We start from the raw sequence: 15397 nt of genomic DNA, 5'->3' as shown, positions 1-15397 counted from the left end.
GGATTAGACTTAGAGTTGGGCCTGGGTTCAAATTTTGATGCTACCCCTGTCATCCCAGTGACCCTAGGCAAATAACCCAACCCCTCTTAGCGTCTTTCCATATTTGTACCATGGACAAGAATACCTGCTTCCCACGTTATAAGACTCTCCTGACATACCTAGACCCTGTTTAACCCCAATGCCCTACCTACCCTGCACCTGCACCAAGTAGCTAACATCGTTGGGGAAAATTCACAACCATGCTGACTAGCCGCACTTTACATTTCTGACCACAAACCTCAAGTGGGCACTCAGCTTGCCCAGTAATTCTACTGTGTTTCTCTACTAAATTCACTGCCCCACTTTCCAGATGAGTGTTTCACATCTTCTCTCTTCTCCAACCCTCAGCACCTCCTCTTTGTTCCCTGCCATTAGCTAATGACCTTGCTTCTGATTCAGCAGAGAAAATAGATGCAGCCATATGAAAAGCACCTATCTTCTCACCATCAGCTCCCCCAAGGTGCCTGTGAGTGTACCCTCATGGCTGCCTTCCTTTCCTACAATGGACGGCCTCCTCTCAAACTCAAGACCAGCTCCTCCAGTTGTGCACCAGGTTCCAATCCCTTCACTTACTCAAGGACTCTGACCCAAATCACTCTTCTCCCTCCTGCACTAGCCCGCTGCTCCTAGGCCAGGTCAGCCCCTTCTGCACAGGAATGAGCTGTGATCTTTCTCATCTTAAAAACAAACTCTCCCTTGAACCTATACCCTCTTCAGCTCCCGCCCATTTCCTTCTGCCCCACAGCCTCCCCTCCATTCTCTCTGAGCCCGCCCAGCCAAGTTTTCATCTCTGCCACTGCATTGAAACTGCACTTGTCCACATCACCAGTGACCTCCTTGTTGGCACATCCAAAGGTCAGTCTTCTGTCATCTCGTTCAGCCTCTCGGTGCCATTTGCAGAGTAAAGAAATCACTCCTCCTCGAAACACAGTCTTCCCTTGGAGCCCAGGACTCCACACTGCTCTGGTTTCCTCTGACCACTTTCTCGGGCTCCTTCACTGCCCTTCCTCTTCTTGATCTCTAAACGTTAATGTGGTGTGGGGACTTCTTTCCTATTTACAGTCTCTCCGTGATTGGACCCCACTGAGGCCCATGCCTTTAAATGCCATCTCGCGGTTGGGACTTTTGAGAGGTAGTGGGGAACAGCATAGAGAAAAACACAGCTGCCCTGACTCTGGAACCCCTGACTGGATGTGAACCCCTGCTGTGCACCTGACACTGAGTGGTATTGCTGTCCTCTGTGCCTTGGTAAGACAGCGTCTTACCTGGGGTCTCCCAGAAGCAGAGTCTGAGACACGGCTTCCGTGTGAGTAGTTTATTTGGGAACAAGGTCCCAGGAGCAGGTGAGGGAGAGGAAGGGTGAAATAGGTGTGCAGGGCTGCAAACCACAGGCCGGACGCCTCTGTGCGTGCTGTTGCTCTACCTGCAGGAACTTCTGCGCTGCTTTATGAAATGTACTTCAGAACCTGCCAGTAGAAAGGGGAGGGCACTTACACCATAGATGTTAAGTCCCCTGCACTTCAAGGCGGCTCACGTGTCAACGCTGAGTGGGTTCCATGGGTGCCCCCAACACCAGGGTGTCAGGAGGTAAGAGGCAGGCCAGGGGGTGGGGCACCATCAGGTCGCATCTGTGTGGCAAAACTGGTTATCCCAGCGGTGGATGGGGGCAGAGGGGGAGCCAAGGGGCTCTGATGTGGTGCCCAAGAAGTGCCTGGTACAGATGGGGATCATGGGGATCATTATCGAGCCTGCCTCATAGATTGCTGGCCCTCAGCAGATGGCAGTCTCCTGGTGGTGACTCCGCCCCCCCCCCCCCCCCCCCACAGGCTTCATTCCTGCTGTGAGAGCGGCCCTTCTTGCTCTCTCAGATCTGTGAACGGGCCACTCCTCATGATTCAGGTGTCTGCCCAAATGTCTCTTCCCTCTTCCCATGCCCCCATCTTCACCCCTTCCCCTACTATCTGAAATGTTTATTTATTTGTTTTCCACTTGTTTGCTGGCTCCCTCCCCCTTTGAACCTCCACAAAGCCGGGATTTTGTTCTGTTCAGACTTGTATCCTCAGCACCTAGAACAGTGCTGGGCACACAGTTGGTGTTTGGCATTTGCTGCACGAATGATTGGGTAACGCTTCTGGAAATCCCACCGAGGAGTTTCCACAATTCCTCCCACCCCCTAAAACAGCATGAGAGACCTTCAAAGTTACAATCCTTCCCTCAGTCTAATGAAAACCCTCACATGATCTTTTACCTCTATGTTCTTTTTCCCCTGGGTATTGTGGTCCTCTCTTAAACGTACCAGACACACAGCAGCTCAGCTCTTCCCTCAAGCTCTCCTCAGAGATTCTCTACCTAGAGTGCCTTTGTTCCCCTAGAGGAGAGGACCCTGTTTATTGGCTCTGAGGTTACTGCTCCAACACAGAAACAGCGCGCTGGCCCGGGACACCCCTTCTCAGCTCTGCGTGCACCATCATTGGCCAGGCTCAGTTCTGGGCCTCTGCGCTGGGCTTGGCCTTCTCTGGCCTCACTTTTTGGAGCTCTGATATTGCCTCCTTCCTTTTTCTTTAAAAATCTCAGCCCGGTGGGAAAACAAACTTCATCCTACATTGCTGGTGGGAATGAAAGTGGCACAACCTCTGTGGAAGACAGTTTGTAATTCTCTCTCTTAATTACAAACATGTGAAGCCTTGGACCCTGTGTCCCTGGGCACATCTGAAAGGACACATCTGGCACTGTCTGCCAGCACAGGACTGGAGACCAACCACCTCTGTCATCAACAGAGGACAGATCCAGAACAAGAAGCACTTTGCAGCTGTAAGAAAAATGGAGAACCCTTTATGTGTGGATATAAAACAATCCCCAGGACATATTGTCAAGAAAAACCATGATTATATAGTTGTAAACTGCCTATTGAATAACAAAGAGGAAGACTTAAAAAATATATACTTACCTAGAGAAATACTGGAAGATACAAAAATTTTTTTTTTTTAGTATCAGGGGATGGGAAGTGTTAGGGGAAAGTTAGGAGGAAAACTTCTTACTGAGCTTTTTACGTCATTTTGTATTGGAACCATGTGACTTTATTACATATTTAAAAATAAAATAAATATATATTGAAAAAGATGCACTTTCTGTTATTTCATCAATGTGTTCCCAACACAGTAGGTGCTCACTAAATGCTTGTTGAATGAAATATGAAGTAAATGCATGAATAGAAAGATTCCTAACTCAACGATGGAGCATTTTAGTGTTGGTGAAGTGCAGCGTTGGTGAAGCGTCCATGCTGACATACAACTGTCAAAATGGATGAATCTGAGCGAGGAGGAAAATAGCAATGCTGTTTACATCAGAAGTCAGAAGGTGGCACTCCAGAGGTGGGCCGGAGCTTTCCCAACAAGAGATTTCCAGGAAATTTTCTTGATGCATGGGGTCTGGACAACCATAACGAGTAAATGCCAAATATAGAGTAATAACAGCAATAAAGCAAAAATAAATAGACGACCCAGCATAGGCAGGACCACCTCATAATGGGCCTCCTTTTCTAGCCCCCTCTTCTGGAGAGCTCAAGGTTCCTTCACAGGGCTTTGCCTCCATCTAACCAAGGGCAAACAGAAATTGGCGTCTGACTCCTCGCCAGAACTCTGCTGTGGCCACGTGGCGCTACTGCGAATGGGCCAAGAACAAGTCTGCAGTGCACAGTGGACTCCTGGCCCTGGCATGGGTGGTTGGCATTGGTTATACGCCCTCAGGAGCATCAGGTTACTTGGGAGCCAAGAGCACAGTTTGTCTGTGCCCGCCAGCACTCACCCTCACCTCCAAAGGCCTGGCTGCCACCTTGCAGCAGGCTTCATCCTAAGGTAGGGGAGTAAGGTCCAAATTGTGGCTTCTGCTGGGCCCTCCCCTCCTCCTCCCCACATCTGACTCGGGCTTCTGTGGATAGATAGCTCTGTTTCCTTTCAAGCCTCCTTTGCCAAATTGCCTTCCCTTTTCCCATCCTGGGTGGGGGAGTTGTCTCTGAGGGGGAACTGGGCTTTTTTTGCAGACTAGAGGCCATGGAAGCCCTGAGCTAGAGGCCACAGGGCCTCAGGGGAAAAGTGTCAAATTGAAGCAATTTGCCTGGAGCTGGATGTAAGATAAACTGGAGCTCTGTGCCCTGTCACCACCTGGGCCTATCAGACTCCTGCCTTCCCATCCTTCCATCTCCCAAGCCTTGGCTCTGGACCCAAGTATACATCCCTCTACTGTGACCTGGGGTGGAGCACCCCATGTGGCATCAGCCAGATGTCCTCTGGTATTTGGGTGCCTGCCCAGAGCCCAAGGGTGAGGCAATGGGCAACCTGTTTAGCAAAGGGCTGAGGTTAAGGACCCTGCTGACTCATCCTGGGGAAATGTCCCAGCAGGAAAGCTCCCCCACCTTTTGCTTCATTGCCTCAGAGTGAGTTGTGTTCAGAGGTATCACTTGAGTACATTTGTCTGGCCCGGAGGGCAACTAGGTATCTGCCCAGGCTCTGTAGCAATCTGCCCTTTTCTAGGCTAGACAGAGGACAGAGCCTTCCAGGGTCCTAGCATCATGGGTTCAGGGCTGTCTTGACCGCTGGAGGCCTGGCCATGCCAAATCTCACTTACTCCTCTTCCTTCCTGTCCTTCCCACTCACCTTTCACACTCAACATATCCTCTGCTTCAGGAGCTCCATTCCCTCCACCCCCCCAGAGGAATGGCAAACCCACATTAAAGAAGCCATCAGCTTCTTCCAGAAGGCTGTGAGCTGGAGCAAGGAGGGCTGAGAGGCCCTGGGAGAGGATCTGTGGCCACCTCCCAAACTGGAGTCTTTGGTGTGAGCAGGAAGCCCAGCAGACCCCTCCCCGTTTGGCCACTCAGCCCCAGCACTCCCTGGGTCAGGCCCAGGTCAGAGGGCTGCAGGACACTTCCAAGCCACCCCCAGCAGCTGGAACAGGGGTGAGAAGCCCCTCCCAGGCGCCTCAGGCCTGGGGCCTCTCAGGTTCCCTAGGAGAGAGGGGGCTGCTGCCGAGCCAGCTGCAGCTGTGGGAAACCACACACCACAGCCTGCAGGTGCAAGGGGCCTGGGGGAAGGCGAGAGGATTAACTATTTCTTGGGAGCAAGCCTTCTCCATTCCTTCCATTCCCGAATTATGGCTTCCCCAAGATGTCAGGTCCTGTTCTTGGTATGAGAGGAGTTTACACAGCCACAGAAAAGTCAAAAGACTTGTGATCCAGGGATGCAGGAGACAAAGCCCTGCTTGAGAGACCCTGAAGCCAGCACATAGAGGCCAAGGCAGCACCGCTGAGTTTGGCCCAGCTTTGGATGCCACTGAGAAACCTTGGGTATCATGTCCCTTTTCATGGCTGGCTTGCTGCTTCCCCTGAGCAATTCCATGTCATGGAGGGAGGTGGAAGGAAGCCTCATCCTCAGGGTGTGGCACTCACCTCCACCCTGGGTCAGCCTGCTGAGGACCCCTCCTAGGGCGGCCTTGGAGAGCATTAGGCCTGGCCTGAGAGGAGGTGCTGGTGGCAGAGCAGGCCCCCTCCCACTCAGCCTGGGGCTTCTGAGTGGTAACAATTAGTTAAACCATGGTTTGGACAAGGCTTTGAGGTGTTGAAGGGGCTGGAAGCCATTCAAGGGGAAAGCTTTCTCACGGTTCCCAGCAGGGTTCCTTACAGCTATGCCTGTTCCCAGAGGTTAATGTGGTGCTTGATGCTGCCCACCTGTCTGCCTGCCTGCCCAGCGGGCCTACTTCACGTCCTGCCAGTCCATCTGCGTGCTGGTGGAGCACCCCCAGCAGCAGTCTTCTGGCATGAGCCCTGCTTCTCAGTCTTCCTAGCAGAGTTTATCCCTTACTTTCTTGATCTTTCCTCAATGAGGGAGAGGTGACAATTTCTAGAAGGAACTGAGTTCATACTGCACGCATGTCTGAGCACCCACTACTCATTTGGAATGTAGAGATGTGTCTTTTCCCAGAGGAGCTCACAGTCTGGTGGAGTCTGTTCAGAGACAGTCATGCTCTATTCAGAGAGAGCTCTGGCTCCTTAAGGGAAGGCCCCTACCTCTTCAGGAAGAGGAGGGGCCAACTATGATAATAGATGCTGGTAGAGAGCTTACAAATACTATACAAAACACACGTGCTGGTGTTTTGAATGGAGCAGAAGGGGGGTAAAACAGGGTGCTTAGGATCAAATTGTGGAGATAAGAATATAATTCACAACGTAGGGTAGCAGAGGACAGACTGACCCTAAGGGCTTTCGGAATTCAGAGCAGGGTAACTTCCCAATCATGTAATCAGGGAAGAGCTTCTAGAAGTAGGTGGTATTTGAACAGGAGAGAATGTCAATATGCCGAGTTGGGGGAAAGCTGACCTGAGAAATGGGGGCCTTGGTGCCAAAGCAGAGACTAGGGGATGCCTCCTCTTTCTGGATGAAACACCTAGGGGTAAACTAAATATACAAACAAGGTGAAAGATTCTACCAAGATATTAAAAGAGGGAGTTGTATCTACTGCTTTTTCTCTGCCTCCACGTCACAGGAGGGAAGGCATGATTCCTCTTCCTTTTATATGCATCGATTTCTGATCTTGTAAATTTGCCTCATCCTACCTCTCCATCCTCGGCTCCCCCTTTTTTTGCTCTGCAGGTGGTATAATACAAAAATATATTTGACTTTGTCCCCTTTTCCCGGCCCAGAGCTTCAAAAACTCTTGTTTCCTGAGTAATACCAGTGTCTTTTGTTATTCATTATGAGCTGCTGTCCACCACACTCAGGTTTATGCTAATGAGTTGACTCCTGGTGGGCTCTCAGTTTCAAGGGAGGGGCTGGCCGTGCCAGAAAGATGGCAGGAAGGCACGATTAGGGGGTTGGAAATTTCATCCCCACCCCACACCCAACCTCTGGGGAGAAGAGGGAGCGTGGAGATTGATGTGGTCAATGATTTACTCAATCACACCTAGGGATTAAACCTCATATAAAAGCTCTGGACAGTGAAGCTCAGAGCATCCTGGTTGGTGAGCACACTGATGTGCTGGTACGGCAACACACCCAACTGGGGTACCCCCAATACCCAGACCTTCCCTATACACCTCTTCCACTAGCTTTTCTGGAATTATATTTGATAATAAAACTCTATCTGTAAGAATAACACTTTGAGTGAGGTCTGTGAGTCATTCTAGCAAATGATTAAACATGAAGTGGGATATGGGAACTTGAGGGAACTTGTGTTAACTCTGGGTCTGTTAATATCAGAACTGACACTGAAGTGAATTGCAGGACGCTCAGTTGGTGTCAGAGATGTGTCAGTACAACCAAAGTGGCCTCCTTATAACCTTCCCTATAAACTGCCTGTATTCCTAATCCCTTCTCCTGTCTGAAATGTCTCCTTCACTGGTCCACCAGTCTCAGTTTTTCCAAATCCTTTCTCTCCTTCAAAATCCACCTCCTTCACGACTTGGTACTGGGGGTGCTGCCCAGAAGTCCTTCTTTGTGTGCATATATCTTCCGCTCCTGCTAGATGGCCTGTGTTTTGAGGTGGTCTTTTGGACACTGCCCCAGTCAGAGTTGCTGCTCATTAAACACTCCTTGGCAAAGAGGAGAGGCTGCATCCGAGTGATGAAGGTTGCTGGCCTGGAGCACTTAAAGACGGAGCCTCTACTGCAGGCCTCTCCATCTCTCTCCTTCCTCTGTTTCTGTGAGAAGCAGTGTCTTGGGATGGGCATGGGCGAGGGGGTGGTGGGAGGGTCTCTGGCTCTGCAGCTCCCAGCACCACTGGCCTTGATGGTAAATATGGAGTTTTGGTCTCCTTTTTATTGGGATTGCCAGTGCTCACCCAGGCCAACAAATACACACCCTCTTGTGCACACACACACACACACACACACACACACACACACTCACACAGATGGCAGCAGGCCAAGCCCATGTCTGCACTGCTTTGGGCCGAAGTTGAGAAGTGCCACACATCAGCTTGGTCTGGCCTTGTTCCTCCTTTCTGCCTTTGCCTTTTGCCAACATTGGTCTTGGCAGTGTGCAGCCTTGAAGACTAAAGGCCAATGGCGTCCAGCGTATTCCCCTCTCCCTCCCTCTCCTGTCCGCCCCCCACTCCACACACTCCACCCTGTGCTGAAACTGCCTCCAAGAACCTGAGGCTGTGGTTCCTTTTTAAACAACTTGGATGGAGTCTATTTCACCAAAGCCACACGGGTAATCTGAAGGGAGGCCAGACAGCAGTGTTACCCTGCCTCTCCCCGTCCCACTGGACGATGAGCAGACAGTGGACATGTGGGAGCTAAACTGGGCTCTTCTTAGGGGTTGCTGGGGCCTGGGAAGTGAATGTGGGGGGGGTGAACCAGAAGGCATTTAGGAAGCCTAAGGCCTTCTGCCATGCTACTGCCCACAGGGAACAGACCTGAGCTGTAGGCCTAGGTTTGACTCCTGTGATATTTAGACCTCTACCTTCTCTGCCTCTTCCAGTCCCCACCACATTTAAGGCCCCTCCCAGTAGGCCCTGGGTCCTAGAAAGGTAGGCTATTAGCCATTTATAACATCATGGGAATCTAAATAGTCTTGTCATGTTTCAGCTGTAACTACAGCATGAAAAGAATCAGTTCCTAGTTGTAGGAATTTTGAGGAGCATCTCACAGGGAGAAACGTACTGGGAGGGCTGGATCTTTCCTTCCTGGTATGTGCACGCTGCCCTCTGCTCTCAAGTGTGGCCCTTCTCCCAGCTCACTGCAGACTGGGGGCGAGTGACTGTGACTGCAGAATGACCTCAAAGTATGTAAAGATTCTAGCTCTTTACCCACTGTCAGGCAATCTTCTATAAAGTTAGCTCTTCTTGAGGGGTTTTCAGCCCCAAAGCCCCACATCTCTCTATCACTGGGGATCTGGGGATGAAAAAAAAAAGAAATCTCCCATCTCAGGCCCTAAATTGAACTCAATTCCAATTTATCCAGACTGCAATCAGATTCTCACCCTAATTCCTCTCCCATCTAGCCCCAGAAAGTCACTAGCCACCCCAGAGCTATCTCAGAGCACCAGAATCTCCTATTTGAAAACTGTAAGCTGTCTTGGAGCTCATCAATTCCAACTTCCCATATTATGGGAAGCCTGAAGTCCAACAAGACTAGGGGGCAGTGATTTGCCCAAGGCAGCCCAGCTACTGAGGGGCAGAATTAAGATTAGAACTCAGTGTTTTGGCTTCCAGCCCAGTGCTCTTTCTGCAAACCTATACCACTTAGCATCCCTACTCAGTTCAGAGTTTGAGGCCTGCAGTTTAGGTCCTCATTTTAGAGACATCTTCAGAAGTCCCAGGATGAGATCTTCATGAAGAGTTGGCCCCCTCCTCCCAAAGCTCTGTTCTGTGTTTCATTCTATCTCAGTAGACTGTGGCAGGGCTCGGGAAGGCAGGAGGTGGGGGTGAGGGCCAGCTGAGCCGCGTCATGGCTCTGCTGGGCTCGCCTGGGCTGATGGGGGCTTGTCCAAACCGACCTGGGGAGCAGGTGTGGGCCCTTTGTCCCCAGAGCTTCTCGAAGAACAGTTTGTTCTGCAGGGGCTGCAGCCGTGGTGGAAGAAGGGTGACAGACACCAGCACAGCCCTGGAGCTGGCTGCAGCTGCTTCCTGTTGTCAGAGGGCTCCTTGACTGAGGGGCTGATCTCCCTGCCCCCCAGCGCCCCTGCCTAGCTCTTCACATGGTCAACTGCCTCAGTAGGCCAGTGATGCCCCATGGATGCAGAGGAAGACTGCTTCAAGAGTGGGAGCACAGAGGAAGGAAGGGTCTTGTGGACAGGCACCTTTCCAGCCTCATTACTGAGCAAATAGGGTCCTGTCCCTTCAGTGTGCATGCACACCCCTGCTTCATCTTCCCTTCCCTGTCTGGAAGATCTTTGCCACTGTCTCTGAGTGTTCTTCCTGTTCTCTGGGCTACCTCAGCTTTGCACACAGTGACTACCCCTGGCCCCCACTGGCCGTACTGGACTGTCCAGTATGAAAATGGGGGCCCCAACCTCACACTGCTCCATTTCATGGTTTGACATTTAACCTGGGTTTGTTTTGTCTCCTCTTTAAGACTCAAAGACAGAAGAATTTGGGTCCCTAACCATGGCCTCATACTTCAAACAAGGTTCTTTACAGAGTTGAGCTCAAGGCTGACCCTATTGTAAGGGTACAATAAGTCCTCACAGAAAGGCCCAATATCTCTGTCTTGATTCCTGCCTGAATTTTGGTCACCCCAGACTAGGGCATGTCAGGAGGAGGAGGAGGAGGAGGACAACGTGGGCAGCTCCTCCTGGAATTTTCGGCCTGGTAGTCCCTTTGACTCATTACAGGAAGCTGACCAAGGCCTTGCCCCTCTCCAAGCTTGCTGCCAGGTTTCCCTCTGACTAGCAGAAAGAGTATTAGGGGGCTGGCAGAATGGACCACCTCCTATCCTACAAAGGATTCCCCCAGTGTGAACAATCCCAGGTGGATGGCAAAGGAACAGTGGCAGGCACCTGCAGGTCTGCCCTGATGCCCAACCCCAGGGCACCACTTATAGAACACTCCCAGTGGGGGTGCTCCAGCCTCAGTCTACCTTTCTCACCCCAGCTCTCAGGTAGGTCCTGGCTCCTCTTCTCCAGGGTTCTGAGAGGGGCTAGGGTAGGGGCTAAGTGAGCAGGTACCCGGGACTCAGTACAGTGCTCTTCCCACAACGGTGAAATGGCATTGGATGAGGGCCAAGCAGGAAGCCGCGTTCTGTGGCTTCTAATCTGAGGCCTGGTGCCTGGGGTGTGAGGATGGGCCCAGGCTCTTCCCTTCCTGAGGCTGACACTAAACCCACCTGTCAGGAGACAGCCTAGGCTGCCCTTGGCTAATCATGAAGGGCCTGTGCCTTCCCTCCTGCCCCCTGCTGCAGCCCGATGGGACATTCAGAGGAGAGTGAAGGGCAGCGGGAAGTGCATGGGCCTGGGACTCAGGGCTTCCAGCCTCTACTCTGTCATTACCAAGCTTTGTGAATTTGGCCAAGTCATTTTCCTCTCTGTGCCTCACGGTTTTCTTGTAAATAACCAGATGGTAAGGGGTTAGACTGGAAAGATCTTGGAGGCCTCTTGAAGCTTGATATCCTGACTCCCTAAAGTCAGTGATTCATTGATGTTATTACCAGGACTTGGCTCTCTTCTGACAGGGACTCTGTTCACTGTGCCTGTCTAGGTTTCTCTATATAAATCTGCATCTGTTGGTCTCTCGGAGCAGCAGAGTGGGTTTCCTTGGACAATCAAGGATGAATGATGACAGAGGCCGAGAGATGAACAGCATCTGTTATTTTTGGGACTCAAGACACCTGGGCAATTTATACAGAAATTCTGGCTATATAATTTCCTGTTCTTGACTTCCAGGCAGGAAATTTAAAATTTGGGCCCCTAATCATCATGAATAAAGGAGCCCCTCCTCCTACTCACCAAACCCAGGAAAATGGTGGGGAGGAAGAAGGCAGGAGAGGACAGTGTTCTTCATAGCCCAGACCTCCAGCCTGACTGGGACTATTTGAGCAATAACCATGCCTGCTTTTCATAGTCTTGGTTTCTCCTCATACAGTCTGGAGTGTGGCAGCCCTCCCCTTCCCGGGGTTCAACAAGGAAGGAAATCATTGATGAGAAGGGAGAACCTGTTCGAGCTCACATATTTCATGAGTGCCACCACCTGACTCTGGATGTGGCTGACCTTCCACGCACATGGGGCCAGGGCTGTCCACAGGGTGTCATTGATGGGGTACTGGGAATTGCTTTGTATCACTGCAAAGCCCCAGCTCCTGAAATCCTGCCATCAGAGTCTTTTCTTTGTTTAATGATGCCTAAGTTTCCTCCAAAAGTGGAGTGTCTGACATATGTAATCATCTGTCATGAGCATGTTAGCATGATTTAGCTACCAGAAGGGTCGCCTCTACACAGCTAGTAAGGCGAGTGAGGGGCTGGGGTTTTGCTGGGCGTGGAGGAAGGGTATTTGGGAGGACTGAATATTTGCACTCAGGGAACTGCTTCAGTAGGAGGGGAAGACATTGAAACCTGGCCTTCCTGCCATGCTTTTCCCCTTATAATTCCACCACAACAGTGAGAGGAAGATATGCCCATTTACCACTGAGGAAATGGGGGTTCATAGGAATTAAAGAAGTGACTTTTCTTCAGAGACAGTCAGAAAGTGCCTCCTTGAGCTTAGAATCCAAGCATTGAGGACTCAGGAGGCAGGATTTTGCCTGTGTGTGTGTGTGGGATCAGGGACAGGGGCTTAGGACCTGGGTCCATACCAGGAGGGAGGGAAAGGGAGATGAAAGGTGGAGTCCCAGGCTTTTCCACTCTGCCCACGGCTAGCCTCATTTCTGAATCCCTGCTCCTCCCACCATCTCTCTGGACACCAAGGTCTCTGTCTGGGCTGCCCTCTGGCTCCGCTGCTGGTTTGCTGTTCTTGTCCCACATAGAGGCAGTGCAGCCTGGTTGTCTGATCTGAAATCAGCGGGCTCAAGTTCAAATCTCTACTCTACCTCTTACTAGTTGTGGGGACTGGTGCCCATTTCACCTCCTGATGCCTCAGTGTCTCCAGCCATAAAATGGACTTAATGAACAGGGCTGCTATGAGGGCTCAAGAGAGAATATATTTAAAGCACCTAGAAGTGGGTTTGGCACTGGGTAAATTCTCAATAAATATAAGCGAGCTCTTATCTAAGAATGCTTTCATGTAGAACTCGTTCTGCCTCCTGTGACCCAGCACCTAGAACAGCGCCTGGCAGGAGTGGGTGCTTGATTACTTCTCGTTCAATGGTTGAATAAATAATAATATCCTCCGTTAGAAACCTCTAGCCTCAGCAGAAGTGATTTTGCAAAATCATGACCATGGTCTTGAATATTCTTATGGTCTAAGGCGATGGGGGAAGATCTGGGAAGGCTGAGGCTGCCTGCGGCTGCACCTGTCCAGTGAGGTCAGGGCGTCCCCTGCCGGCCTCAAGGAGCACTGCATACAGGGCCCAGGGGGTGCTGCCGTCCATGAAATAGGAGGGCATGGTGGCAAAGCTTACTTCCCCTATACCGCCATGAGCTTGGTGAAGTCCAGTGCTAACTACTGACATATATGGGCTCTTGAAACTTCTCTAAGAAAATGGAAGTGACTTTAGCAATCTAATGTTAAGTCCTTAATATAATAGTGAAAAGTTGTAAATACATTAATTGGGTGCTTACTGTGAGCCCTTTATGTGGATTACCTCATTGAAACCTGAAAACAACCCTTCAGGGTAGTACTGCGCAGAGGAAACTGCAGATAAGTACCTGCTCAAGGTCCCACACACAGTCAGGGACGAAGGGCAACCCCGGGCCCATGCTCTCTCTCCAGGACACTAAATCCAGGACTTCTTTCTGGGGGCGTAGCCAGGGACAGAAGTCTCAGGAGCCCTGAGTCTCCAGAGTGGACACTTGGTCACACAGTGAACACTTGGTGATGGGCTGTCTGAAGGAAAGAATAAAGGAATTGGTAGCTCCAAGTGTCTGGTGGGATTCAGGCCAGGGAGTGTGTTGCCATGGCTACAGGGAGACCATCTCTCACTCTGGGCACCAGGCTTCCAGAATACACCCGCACCTCCCTCTGGCCTTCCCTCTGGCCTTCTCTAGGATGTCTCCACCAGAGCCATCCACCTCCCACAGACTCAGGAGGTCTCAGACCTTAGGGTCTTATTCCTGTCCCCCTAAACTCAAACCCGCCAAGGCCATTCCCTGCTGCGTTTTGATGATACCCTCCCAACTTCCTTCATCTTGAGATGACCTTAAAGCCAGCACACCAGGGCTGCAGTGGGGCAGTTCAGGACTGGTGGTTCCCTCAGGGTGAAACCAGAGACAAACTAGTGCAGAGGCTGGCAAGGCAGGCGCTAATGCAGGCTGCTGCTTCTTTAACATGAATCTACCTTAACAAAGGGGAAAGGGGAACAGCCAACTCCCACCTAAGTGACTGGGTGTAACGGTGCCCACCTTAGCTCATTTACTCTTCCCCACTCACTACACAGCGAGGGAGGCCCTTAAATTACATCCCTGTTTTACCAATGAGGACATTGAGGCACAGAAGGATTTAAGGACATTTAGAATAAACAAACAAAGAAAAATTAGTGGGTATTTCCAATGAAAAACTATGCACTGCTTAGAGCACACCCTTCTGAGCAGTCTGATTACAGCCTTTAACTGCCTTTGAGCTAGTGTGCAACTCTGCGGGTAGGGAACTGATGGCAGTGCAAACAATTCTTGTCTCCGGATGTGCAAATGATTCTGTTTGTTGGAGATACAACCCTCCCCTCCTGTGAAAATTCAATTTTGCTTCCATTTACAAATTCAATATTTCTAATCTATGTGTGTTCTTTGGGTTCACCTTTGCATGGGTTGTAACATCTACCTGGTTCCCTCATTAATAAGGTGAATAAATCTTGCATATGTGTATGAATTATGATTTCACCTTTTTTCAAAAAAAAATATCTTTTACCAGAGGTCACATAATTTACCTTCAGTCCCTTAGACAAAGAGGGGTAGATTTGGATTCAGACCCAGGCAGCCAGGATGCAGTGTCTGTGCTTCTGACCGTCACTACATTCTAGGCACTGTAAGGCTTAACTGCATTAAGTAACTGCAGCTGTAAATTAATCAATTTTAACCTACTAAAACCCTTGACCGTAATTCAAGCTGCAGCCCTGATTTAAACCTAATAAATTGTACTCTTTTTGAGGAAAGGGCATGTGTGCCACAGCATTCAGAGAAGATTATCTCAGGTGGTCCAAGCCCTTAGGCCCCTATGCGGCTCTGCTGTGGGGTGTCTTCCTCTACGGCCCTGCATGTGGGGAGGCAGCTAAGGCCCATCAAGCAGGTGTTGGTGCTCTGGACTGAACGGCTCTGTGCTGCTCTCTGTGCTGCCTAGGCCTTTGCTGAAGGCCCCAGGATGTGGGAGCCATTTCAATATCCCAGTTCTAGGGTGAGGGAGAAGGGTGAGGAAGGTGTCTGGCCGGCGTGCCTTGGAGACAGGGACTCAGCTTCCTGCCTCACATACTCCGCTCTGAGAGCCAAAAGCCACCAACCTAATTGGAACTTTCCTAGGAAACCTCTCTAGGCACATGGGGCCGGGGTTTTGCGTGCTTGGCAACATTAAAATTTAGCCATGTCTTATTGACATAGTTTCTCAATTGTTCTCTGTTATTCACATTGAGGGTAATCCTGATAAGGCCCCAGATGAATCCTGGTCTCCAGACTCTGTGCTTCTTAAGGGCAGGGCCATTTCCTTTACTCTGGTACTCCCCGAATCAATCACATGGCTCTAAAAGGACATTAATGTTCTATAAATGATAGAAGCTCAGAGCACAACGG

The sequence above is a fragment of the Manis javanica genome, chromosome 8, assembly GCF_040802235.1.
Source record: "Manis javanica isolate MJ-LG chromosome 8, MJ_LKY, whole genome shotgun sequence".
NCBI classification, from domain to species: domain Eukaryota; kingdom Metazoa; phylum Chordata; class Mammalia; order Pholidota; family Manidae; genus Manis; species Manis javanica.
Note: the sequence above shows the minus strand (reverse complement) of the source record.